Below are 5,653 nucleotides of genomic sequence, written 5' to 3'. Positions count from 1 at the left end.
TTGCTCCAAGAAGAACTTGGAGAGGTGGGGCAGGGGCTAGAGTCTGGAGTGGCACTGATGTGAGCAGTAACTTTGGTTTTGCTGCTGCCCTGGGTGGCCTCTCTGAGCCTCAATGGTCACACATCCCCTAGCTGGGGCCTGAGCAGGGTGAGGATGGCTCATGACTCTAATAGCTCTGCAGGAGACTGAGAGCTGCTAAGGATCACAATTCGAAGCTAGCTGAAGAGGCTCTTATCTCAAATTCATCACCAAGAAGCCAGAAGTGGGCCTGTGGTTCAAGTAGTGGAGCACCAGCCTTGCTCAAAAAGAAAAAAAATCTAAGGGACAGCACCCAGGCCCTGCGTTCAATCACACACACACACACACACCTATTCCTCCATCTGTCCCCACTGGGAGGTGTTTGGGGGCTGCAAGTCAGCACCTCGTGGAGCTGGGGACTCCAGCTGCTTGTCCTCCTCACGGCTGCCTCCTTCAGAGGCCATCAACAGCTGCCAGCCAGCCTCTAAGAGACACCCCCTCTCACAGAGCCATTCATTTGGACAATGACTCATCCATACTTTCTTTTTTAGTTGTACAAATAATACTGGAATCCTTCTTTTAAAAATCAGAGCACAACAGACAATAATAGCTTGTGCTGGCTGTGTCTCACCAGAAGCAATGGAGTCAGCTGATGAGTTGTTTCCATCTTTAAACAATCTCTCTGAAGGGGGCGGGGCAGCGGCCCTCCTTCCATGGACACGGAATAAATTTAACCACAGCATAAGACTTACCTTCCTCAAGGCTGCAATGCTTGGTAAGAAATGTACGCATTATCCTGCCCATGTAATTGTAACCCCTCTGTACAGTATGTTCACAAATAAAATAAAATAAATTTAAAAAAAGATTTACCTTCCTCAAACTTTACCCCATGCACCCCTCTACCAAAGCAAACTGGGAAAGGGCGAGGGGCCCTGTCACTCCCAGCACAGCGTGTAGAGAAATGTGTGTGTCAGAGCTCAGTTATACAGCTGTGTCTGACGCTGCCCATTCCCCTCATCCCAGTTGATTTGGCCTACAATGAAGCTCATGATTCACCTCCTCCAGGAGGTCCTCCTTGACTTGTACATGGCATAATGAAAAACTAATATGCTTGGGAGTCCACTGGGTTAAGATGAAAGTCCCAGCCTTCAACTCAGTCACTTTCTGTGTAACTCCATTTTTTCTGGTTGGTTGTGGGGCTTGAACTCTGGGCCTGGGCACCGTTCCTGAGCTCTTCAGCTCAAGGCTAGCGCTCTACCACTTGAGCTACAGTGCTACTTCCAGTTTTCTGGCTGGCTTTGAACCGTGATTCTCAGATCTCAGCCTCCTGAGTAGCTAGGATTACATATATAAGCCACTGGTGCCCAGCATATAAATCCATTTTTGAACTCCACTTCTGAGATTTATATTTTCACCTATAAGGTGGGGAACTGAAAAGCTACTTGTTACAGTTTCTATATGAAATGCCCTTCAAAGACTCATGAAATGAAAAGGCTTGATCCCCAGGGCAGAGGTGCTCAGAGGTGGAGGCAAAGCCTCCTGACTAATTATCCCTACTTCACCAAATTGTTGTGTTGATTCAGTAAGGCAAATCCATGTTTCTCAAATGCATCCTAATCCACTAATTCCTTCTTAGATGTCTGATTTTTTTTCTGACAGCTTCTTGTCATTATGACTAATTTCTGGGGCTGGGAAGGTGGCTCAGTGGTAGAGTGCTTGCCTTGCATGCATGAGGCCCTGAGTTCAATTCCTCAGCACCACATAAGCAGAAAAAGCTGGAAGTGGCGCTGTGGTTCAAGTGGTAGAGCACTTGCCTTGAGTTGAAGAGCTAAGGGACAGTGCCCAGGCCCAGAGTTCAGGCCCCACGACTGACCAAAAAAAAAAAAAAAAAAGGCTAATTTTGAGGTCTGGAATGTGGAAACTGTATGGTACACAGGTAGATAGGAAGGGGAGTGGAGAACCTTTCAAGCTGTGGAGTGAAGCCCAGGGAGACAAGGAAGTTAGAAAGAGAGTTAAAGGGAACATGACAAGGATGAAGAATCTGTCCGTCCTTAACATCAGTGTTTTCATCCCCCTATGCCTAAGCCCTGAGTAGGAGGTGATACAATACTTAGAAATGCTTTGGGATCCGGGCCCTGGTGACTCACACCTGTACTTCTAGCTATTGAAGTGGCTGAGATCTGAGGATTGTGGTCCTGGTGGCAGCCAAAGCCACCACATGGGTATAGTCATGAACTGTTACCTGGTGACCTTGTTGATCACAGACCGACTAGTACAGCCAATGTGCCCATGTGGTGGAGGCAGCACCCACTGGAATGTGGGTCTTCACCCATGCAAGGTGCCTGGGCATCACCTGCCTGTAGTACCTGGGCTTCAATTCCTCCGCTGGCTCAGAAAGGCCAAGCTTCCTCTAGAGTCTCTAAAGCAGAATCTGTCCTTGTCTTTTCCTGATTTCTGGGGGAAAGCTGTGTTGCCAGTCAAGATGGGCTAGGTTTTGGTGCAGTAACAAATGACCCCCAACATTTCCTGAGTTAGCACACAAAACCACATTGCTTGCTCACCCAATGCCATCTCTCAAGTGTACTGTATTTCCTTTGTGACCTCAAGATCCAGCTCATTTCAGCCTCATGCAATATGTACTTCCAAGGTGTAGGAAGTACAGGAAGGAAGTCTGAACAGGTCTCCAGCAGTTGACTGAATGTTTAGCCAGTGAGTGACACCCGTTGCTTTGGCCAGCACCCGATAATGTGGCTGACTTGAGCACTAGTGTCTGCCTCTTGGAGTGGATGAGACCAGAGAACAAGGGAGACAAACGGTACCTCCCCTATCCAGCAGAGGGACAACAGCCCTGCTTCCCAAAATCACCTGTCCAAGTTCTGACTGGTAGCTAAACAACTCAAGTGGGACTCTATCCCTTTCTTGAAGTACTTTGACAGCTCAGAATCTGTCCATTTCCGAATGCCGAGAATCCCCAAGATGGGAGCTGTCCAGCTGTGTGGAGTGCTGAATCACCACCCAGGCATGGGATGGAGGTGATGGATGAGGTAGAGATGGAGGCAGTTAAAAGTTGAATGGAGTTGGGTGCCGGTGGCTCACACCTGTAATCCTAACTACTTAGGAGGCTGAGAACTGATGATCACGGTTCAAAGCCAGCCTGGGCAGAAAAGATCGTGAGACTCTTATCTCCAATAAACCACTAGAAAACTGGAAGTGGTGCTGTGGCTCAAGCGATAGAGCATTTGCCTTGAGCTGAAGAGCGCAGGGACAGTGCCCAAACCCAGAGTTCAAGCCCCACAACCGACAGAGAAAAAAAAAAGTTGGATGGAGCTGGGTACCAGCTCCTAACTACTCAGGAGGCTGAGATCTGAGGATCATGGTTCAGTCAGTCAGCCCAGGCAGGAAAGGCCATGAGACCCTTATCTCCAATAAACCTCTCAGAAAACTGGAAGTAGCGTTGTGGCTCAAGTGGTAGAGTGCTTGCCTTGAGCTGAAGGACAGCACCCAGGCCCAGAGTTCAAACCCCATGACTGACAAAAGAAAAAGTTTGACAGCATTTGCTTGGGTGACTATTGTCAGCTCCCACCCCACTGCTGCTTCAGGAGCAGACCTGGTGCCAAGAGACAGATCGAGCTCAAGAGAGACAGGAAGGAACAGCTGATAGCATGGACAGCACAAGGTCCCAACAATAAATAGATGACTAGGAAGTCTAGAGGCACTGCACTGCTGTTATTTCGCTTGTGATCTGGGACATGGCCGTTGTATTCTCCCACCTTCAGTTTTCTCACATGGACACATAGAGGTAGTATATGTTTCTCTAGACTTACTGTTCTCTTGGCCAAACAACCACCCCCTTGCCAATTGCAAAGACCCAGGTGCTTACCCCTGTAGTTAATCCCACATGAGCCTACCATAGGGGGATGATCCAATACAAGATTTCCTGGAATATCTCTGAACCTTCACCCCTGCCCACTGCCAGCCCAGTGACTGTGACTCCATTATGTTGTTATGGTGACAGGAGGGAACACTGGCTTTTCCCAGGTCCTTTTCTGAGCCTTGAGAGGAAGGGTTCATCCAGAAGTCTTGCCCTTTGCCTCCATGGTAGATTCCTTCTCCCCATGCTCCCTCCCCAGCATCTGTAATTCTCTCCAGAATCCTTATTTGACTCCTGTATCCATTCTTCCCTTCTGGAGAATAATCACAGCAAGAGAGGCTGATGGGGTGGAACTGAACCTCACCCTCCAAGGACAGGCTAATTCATCTCAGCCAGGCTGGGTGATCTCATCTCTCAGTGATCAGGGCAATGTCAGGTACAGTAACTCAGGCTCATTCAATAGTACATTCTGTCAGGCATGTGCTGGGCTGTTAACACTCCTTCCTGATGAGCATTACAACACAGGATTCATGATACTGCTTCCATCCAGTGGCCACTATGGAAACTGCAGGATCCAATGTTTGCTTGCCTGTCTGCCATATTCTCTTTCTCCTTCCCCCACCATAGCTTATCTTCTTCTTCCCGCCCCTTCTCTCTCCTGTTTCTGTTCATTCTCTTCTCCTCCCAAACAGCCTGTGCACCCCATTGTTCCAGTCTAGTATCAAACACCACCTATGCCAGCCTCTGGCCTGCATTTATCTTTGATGACTCATTTGAACCAACTTGAATCAGTTCTCTGTTGGACAGTGATCATCCACTCCAACCTTGGTGGCATAAAGCGGCAGCGTCTATGGCTCCCCTCTCTCACCATTTAGGAGGTTGGCTTATGAGTGATCTCCAATCGGGCTCTGTTTGCAAGGTCAGGCTGGTGGTGGCTGGAGCTGGAGTCACTTCCAAACTTTTCCTACCCATGCACCTCGTTTTCCCAGACGCCTGTATGAGTATGTGAGAGGGCTGGTATTGTTAAAAAGCTATTAGCGTGCTGTTTTTTCTTTGCTAAAAGTATAAAATGATGATGGCTTCTCCTCCAGCACAGCAGTCAGAAAGTCAAGCGCCTCGCGCTTACCTCGGTTAATAGACCCCACCTCCGCCCCCACCACAGGCCTCACACTCGCAATCCTCCAGCCTCAGCCTCCCAAGAGCTACAGTCCTGCATCGCCACACTGAGCCAGCAAGACTTAAAAACAAGATCGTTACAGATGCTGTGATTTGCCCTGTTTTCACACACATGTGTGTCACGTGGGGACGCTTACGTGGAGAAATCCTGCAGGGCATACACGTATTCTTAACACCGCCGCAGTTTAAGGGACTGTCCCTTCTCGCCCGCAGCGTCGGTGACGTCACGTGTCACGTGTCTTTTCGGTCAAGGGACTGCAGCCGTCGTCTGCCAGGGGTGAACTTGGCTCAGGGCGGTGGCCGCGGCGCCTTTTGGGTAGTGTGGTCCCGGAAACTCAGCCGCGCTCTGTGGAGGGCCTTGGAGAGCGTATACGTCACTTCCGGGCACCTGCCCAGACGCGCTTCCGGTGCTCCGCTGGGCTCCTCTGGGACCGGGTTCGGCAGCCTCCGCCTTCTCCGGCCGCGGGGCCTGCTGCTGCTGACTGGAAGCCAAGTCGGCGTCCCCCGAAGTTAGAGAAGGGCTGGCGGCGGGCTCCGGGCCCTCGGGGGTGGGCCGCGGGGCGGAGCTGGCCTTCCGCAGGCCGGGCA

This window comes from Dipodomys ordii, unplaced genomic scaffold (genome assembly GCF_000151885.1).
Source record: "Dipodomys ordii isolate 6190 unplaced genomic scaffold, Dord_2.0 Scaffold13, whole genome shotgun sequence".
In the NCBI taxonomy this organism is placed as follows: domain Eukaryota; kingdom Metazoa; phylum Chordata; class Mammalia; order Rodentia; family Heteromyidae; genus Dipodomys; species Dipodomys ordii.
Note: the sequence above shows the minus strand (reverse complement) of the source record.